At 29.3% G+C, this 7,386-nt stretch overlaps 1 protein-coding gene across 1 annotated transcript in view; it reads left to right on the top strand.

The window, feature by feature from the left end:
• Positions 1 to 830: 830 nt before the first annotated feature.
• The window catches only part of LOC106478476, a 31,796-nt gene continuing 25,240 nt past the window's right edge, over positions 831 to 7,386 (top strand). The window contains exon 1 of the mRNA XM_013939022.2: positions 831 to 1,018. The gene's annotated coding sequence lies outside the window, so the exon portion shown is untranslated. The remainder of the gene's footprint in view (positions 1,019 to 7,386) is intronic.

Raw genomic sequence — 7,386 nt, 5'->3', positions numbered from 1 at the left:
AAGGTTTTCACGAGTTCTGAATTTCCTTCGTAACTCAGCGGTAAGTCTAGGGGCTTAAAACGCTTAAATTCGAGTTTCGATACCCTCGGTCGGCAGAGCATTCCTAACCCATTTAACGACAAACAAACGTTGGATGAGTGTGTGAAATATTGTTTGAAAAGTTTACTGTTATAGTTTTGAAATCTCTTGTAACTCGTTATTTGTAATTATAATTTTATAACTTTGTACAGAAAGTTTATGTCACTAATTTCTCAGATTAGTTCCAAGTTACAATCAGAATACAAATTAGTGTTTAGAAGTTAAAATCCTGCTTTAAATGAGAATTTCGAGGTCCAATGTAATTCGGTATTTGTTGTCATTGTAGTATGAGTGACAACTGATAATTGATGTAAATAAGGGTTTACAGTGACGTATTTAGTGTTTTTTTTCTTAGAAATTGTGCTGATTTTAGTGATAAATTTGAAGTGCAATACAGGCCTTATTTACTGTATTTGACGTGCATTGTAACACCCACTATTTTCCAAGAAAACTTATGTGATATTCAGTGTTTAGGTATTTAGTTTTTGTTGTTATTTTTAGAATATTGCTTTTTTCTTTTATAAATTTTATGTTTAGTGTAGATTGTATTCATGGTATTTGAAGTGTAATGGAAAATTTATTAATTTTACTATTATTACGGTGTTTAAAGTGCAATAAAAATTGCTAATGCGTGTTAAAGGTTCTATTTAATGTGTTAACCACTGTATTTTAAGTTTCATGTTGAAAATATGGCTAATATCGTTTGTATGATCTGGTTTACCATTTTTTCTGTGACGTCATGTACATGTCTTTGAATAAGAAAGAGAAGCGATCTTCGCTTCAGTCGTTTTGACATTAGTACTTTTTGGTTTCGGAATTCTATTTGAATCTTTCGATTGCACAGAACTTAGAGCAGTATAGAAATTAGAAGTATCAGTATTTTTATGGGGTGTAACTTAATAAAGCTAATCTTAGTGGGGTAGTGGCAAAAATTGGATCGGTAGGTAGCATTCATAATATTAATAATTTCCGTTTTTTAGCTTTACGCGTTGCTATGGCGCCAAGGCTTAGGACATTTTATTAAACTTTAGTTTTAATCATTTGAAGTAATATTATTAATATTACTCTCTTTACTTAATAATAATAATTATAGCTCTAATAAGAATAATACAAATCATTTATATTTTGCCATGAAGTTATAAATAAAACAAACTTGGAATATGGTATCCCAAGTTTCTATTACTAGTATTAATAATCTTGTATTAATATTATTTATTGTTAACGCTGTAAGTGTAACTGTAGTAGTGTAAGTATAAACATAATGTAGCCCAAATATTTGGGCTTTTTAAGTTTTTAGAGATATGTCAAATTATAAAAATATTACCTAGTGTGATATTTGGGCTATGCTATAATGGTGCTGTAATGTTACACATCAGCTTTAAAAATAGGTAAAGTCATGAATTTATTGGGATAAGGTAAACATGACATGTTTTAATCTTTGGTGACTTGATATTAACTTCTTATCAGAGCAAGATATATACTTAAACGAAAAGAATATTCAACCTAGTAATGATTATAGCTAATTAAATATACTTTTTTCTATGTTCATACTTACAAAAATTAGAATGCATTGGGTACAGTTGGGTACATACATTGTTAAGAAGTTTTTAGCCATAAGGTCAAATATATCTATAATATGATATATCTATAAGGTATGTATAAAAGTAATTCAATGTAATCTGGTAACTTCACATAACACATCTGCAGGCTAAAGGAATTTCAATCTAACTTGGTAAATGCACATACCACATCAGTGGGCAAACTGTTTTGCAAGTTTAAAACAACAAAAAACAAATTTTTTGTTAGAACATGTATGCAACTAAGCTACCAAAGCCTACTGTATTACGATAAAATAATGTTTTTTGGGTAAATGTAGGCCAAAGTGAAAGTCTTAAAGAAAATTATATGAAAAACTTGCAAACAAATATACATTATATGTAGGCTTATAAAGTATTAACTTTTCAGACTGATAGATATCCCTTTGTTATTTTATTTTATGAAATTTGCAGTACATTCATACTGTTTCCTAAAATGGAGTGATTTGCTTCAGAATACTATAACATTGTAGTCATGTGATAGAGAAAGTCATCAACAGTTGTTCAGTGACAACAAAATTATATCTGTTTTTCTGTGGTAGTTTTCTATTCTCTCTCTCTATGTGTGTGTGTGTGTATGTGTATGTATATATATAATAAGCCAGTTGTCTTTTGGTGATTCCCCATTCATATGTGTTACTTAGCAACAAAACTATGACTTGATATTTTTATCTTGAGTATTTATATTATACTTTGAACATTCATGAGAGCTGGCTTGAATTTCACATTTTAAAATTGTTTTAAGTTTTAGTTGATGCATTTAATTACTTATGTAGTCATTTTGAAGTTTCTTAGTGAGTTTTAAAAGTCATCTAAGTTATAGATTAGTGATCATAATTCATATGTTTTCATTAGGTCTTCATAAAGATTTTCAGTTTTATTATTACTTTTTTGTATAAAACATCTTTTTTTCCTTATTTCTTCTTAACATATTGCCATTATTCTTAACTAGTGATGGTACTTGTAATTAATTTTTAGGTTTAAACTTTTGGGTTATCTTTTATCATAAACCTTAGTTCTATTGGTTTTGGGTGCTTTCATCTTCTTTCAGTATTTAAACTAATTTTTAGGTTATATAATGTAATTAGAAAAATACTTTCTGGTACATGTGAAATATCGATGGATTTGTGAAGTCTTCCACTTACCACAGAGCCACTTGAGTAACACAACTTTATGAAATAGATTAATTGGGTATACTTCAAGAATTTCTAATGGAATGTTATGGGTCAAGCTTTGGTTGATAAGATATGTTAGTGAGGCCTTGGACTCTTACTGTCTATAATTGTTTATTATTACCCCAGATAACTGGGGCTACATGCATGGCCTTGAGATGAAGATGTCATAACATGACAATGTCAACAACAGAATGAAGCATTAAAAATAACACAAACTCAACATCCATAGAAGCTCTTAATGAATGTTTGTTTTATGTGGAAAAAAAGTCTCTTTTGAAATGAAATTTTTGTTTTATCTTTCTCAATTCCAAATAGTAGTTAGAATTAAAATGATATTAATGAAAATGTTAGTTCCTAAAAACATGCATTTCTGTTTGTGAAAATGTCCATACTTTGTGATGACGTGAAAAGTTACAACATGAAATGGTTCAGAGGAGGGCTACTACAATGATATCTAAGAAGGAAAGGTTGGCATACAAGGAGGTTAAGATCTCTGAAATTATCTCTTGAAAAAAGAAGAGTTAAATGGGATCTGATTGAGGTGTTTAGGATTGCTAAGGAAATTTGTAATTAATGATGAGAATGGTAGAAATGTGGAACAGAAATAAAAATTTTGGCAGGGTAGGTATCATCTTCAGTTAAGACATTATCTTTTTAACTGTGTTACTTATGTTAGCCTTTGTAATTGGTTACTTTCAGATCTGGTAGATACAATAAATTTAAGGGAGATTAAGGAAAGGCTTGATAAATATTTAAATAATAAGTACTGATGTTGAGTTTCTTGTTTTTTATTAAAGTTTAGATTTGCAGATGGGATAGACTAGATGAACCAACAGGTCCCTTTTTGTTCTTAAATTATATGTTATGTTACATTTCAACACCTTTAAGTCGTATAGCTTTACTGGATAGGAAATAAATATTAATTTCCGGTCAGAGTAACCCACCTACTTAAGAGTGAAACTTAAAATCAACATTATAATGAGTATAGCTAATTAAATATTGTTTTCTTACATTCATACTTGTAAAGATTAAAATGCATTGTTTCATCAGTTTGGTACTTTCACTGTTGATGACGTTTTTTGGACATAAACCTAATAATATCTCATGAGGTTTTAGGAGCTTTAGGTTAGCCTTAAACACTTAAATTAATTGTAACAAAATATAAATGTAGAGTGAAATAAAACATTAAAAAATATGAAATAAATCTAAATTACTGGTGTTTTTTTTTTCTTTCTAGAATGACTACATATTGTAACATTATTCATTTTTAGTGCCACGTCTAGTACTTTCCACATTTAGTTTTATAGCTTTGAAGCTGCACTTAGATAGTTTCAAAGTATGCCAAAAGCTATTCACACAACTGGACAGTTTTATGTAAACAAACAAGTTACAAGTAATTCATGGTTGAATTACAATTGTGCATCGCAATGTGCATGTGCTATGATAGAGTATCATGAGAGATATTTTTATTTAATTATTTTTTTTATTTTTCGTATCTACCCTAATATGTCTTGTTTCTACATTTTAGTTACTTTTATAACAATAAATAAAGAATATACATAAAAATCAAGAAAGTTAGTCCTTACTCTTGGAAATGGACCTTTTGCCATAAGAAGATGAGGCACTGTAAGCCTTCATTTTTGTAATAATATTGATGGTCCAAAGTACCATAAATCTTTTTACTTTTCGAATATGTAGCTTAGAACACAAAACATTATGCATAACAAAAAATACATATATCATTAAACTACTATTATTCAACTGGTTTTCTAACTAAGCTATAAATAGTTAAAATATATTAGCTGGTCGAACCAAATACCATAAAGGCAAACAATGAAACTGAGGCTAAGTATTTCCAAAACTGGCACCTGAATGAACCAACATAATAAAAAATCTTGTAAAGCAGAGTCTTCTTTTTGTATTGGTTATAAATTATTCAATATTAAGTGTCAGAAATAACAAATTGGCTTCTTTTAATAGACAGGATGAGATAGGAGGGGTGTGGAATGTGGATTTGAATATCTTGTTTATATATTAGTAAAGCAAGAAGCTACAAGTTTCATTATGGATTAGCAATATCTATAGTATCAGTGTGTAATTGGTGGCAAGTTAAAAAAAGATCATATAGGGGTAGAAAGAAATTCCAAAATGGGCCATATAGAGTGAAGAAGTGTCATGTGATACTGTAAAGTGAAGTTTGAGAATTTATTTAGATATTTCCTTTTAAAATTAATGAGTTGAAACTAGCATAATATTAATATTTGAATTGTAAACTATATTTTGATGCCAAGTTACTTGTATATATATTTCTAATAATATTAATTTAATTTAATTTTGAGTGTAATTCTATGAAAAAGGTTGGGAAATGCATACTTGCTCATAGGGTTAATGTAAATAACAGTAAATAAATAATAGGGTATACCTTACTTATGGAACACGTAAACATTAGTTCTTTGCTTCAAGTACTTTTGTGTATTTAATGTTCAGTGAACAGTGTAACATCAGTATAACCATATATATAAACAGAACCTTCTACAGCCCTCCCTAAAAACATCTTGTGGCTAATAAAAACCCATTAAACAACTCCAACAGTGTAATGTTAGAGGAACATGGCAATGAAATAAACTACAATTGCTACAACATGTTACTGTTTAGGCATGGAGTCAGGTAGCAGGACATTACCAAAAGTACTAATATTTATGAAGAAACAAAATAATAAGTAAAAATTACATGAATACCTGAATTGTACAATAAATATCTAGAATGGTATATCTGTAATTAAAATATAATAATGTTAAATGTAATACAAAGAAAACAACATATTAAAAATACTGTAAGGCATATCTTATCATAACTACTCACACTTTAACCTCAGTCACTTAAAACACAAAGAACAGGCAACAGAAAGTAATAACGAAAGTTACATCCACTGTAAAAACTGAAAAGTAAATGTGATAAGCCTTGAGAAGGTTATATAATAGTAACGTAACTTGGAAAGGAAAGTTACAATTATCATAAATATGACTTAACAAAAATTAATGTAAATTAACTAGTGATGTAATGTCATACCATATACAGTACTGTTATAAAGCTAGTATCAACTATAAATAAGAAGAGCTTAAACTAATAGGATATAAAATCAGGGGTGTTCAATACACTGAAGTGATTCACTATTACAGTTTCCAAAATAATTAAAGTGTGGATAGATTTGATTGGCTGTGTCAGGAAAACCTTGATAATTAGGTATAAGAATATCATCAAAATATTTACAAGCATGATTGTACAAGCTTTACTAAAGTATCTCTTACTGACATTTATGTTATGTATGAAAATTCTAGTTCAACTTAATATAAATCTGCATCTTGTTGGCTGATGTTCCCTCTTGTTGAAGTTCCTTGTATTTGTTGGAAGACACGTTGGTCGTATTACACAGATATGTTGTCAAGTACAAAAATAAATGACCTGTAAGAATATGTTTAATTTGAAATAGTGGTACATTTTCATAGGAACTTCTGTATTTATTTACACAGAGTATTAACTGGACAACCTATGACCCGTTGGGTCACCCACTATTCAGAGGTTATGAAGAATTCAAGCTAATTTCAATCTTGCACTGAAATGAAGGTTTATTTTGAGATAATTTAATTAAATATTTCAATCCATTCATGTTATTCATAATTCAAGAAAAGATATTTGATTGTTGATTGGGAGTAAAAGTAAAGACCATTTCATTTTTCAAAAAAGTGAAGTCAGAGTTTTCAGGTATTGTGATGAATTAGTTTATTATGTTGTAGTCTTTTCCTCTTAAACGATCTACAAATAAGAAACAGTAACACTTTATTTTTTCTTCGAATTACCTACCATAACCAAATCACATTATTGAGAAATTCTTCAAGATCTTATTTTTGTCATCTAACGCCTTTTGATGAAGATGGGAACATTGACAGGGAAATAGATTTGAACGAAGAAGTTTCATAAAGAGCATGAACGGTAGTGTGATGTAAAATTACTCATGCTAGAAATTTTCATAAAAGTGACCAGAAAAGCGGCGGTAACCCGTGGCCCAATGAAGTTTCGTAAAGAGCACAAATGGTAGTGTGAATGATTTTTTGGCTGAGAAAATAAGCAAACAAACAATCTCAGAGTTTTAGTAGTATATAGATAGATTCTTCAAGATCTTATTTTTGTCATTTTATGCCTTTTAATGAAGTTGGGAACACTGACAGGGAAAAATAATATAATAACCAATGCTCGGCAAGAGGTTTTTATTTTATTACCTCGTCTCCATAGTTACTATTTGCAAATAGTCAATAATATTGTAGGTCCATTTTATTGTTGTTCTTTCTACGCGCTGTTATAACACATTTTCATCTCATCATTTAATTTCCATTGTGCATATATTGTTGTATAGAAGATATTTTAAAGTGATTCATCACGTGGAAAGCGAAATTTTATAATAACGGAATGTACTAAAAGTGACCCAAAAAACGGGGCTAACGCGGTAACCCGTGGCCCGATTTAAACGAAACTTGTTTTAT

The sequence above is a fragment of the Limulus polyphemus genome, unplaced genomic scaffold (assembly GCF_000517525.1).
Source record: "Limulus polyphemus unplaced genomic scaffold, Limulus_polyphemus-2.1.2 Scaffold214, whole genome shotgun sequence".
NCBI classification, from domain to species: domain Eukaryota; kingdom Metazoa; phylum Arthropoda; class Merostomata; order Xiphosura; family Limulidae; genus Limulus; species Limulus polyphemus.
This window is presented reverse-complemented; position numbering and strand designations above follow the sequence as displayed.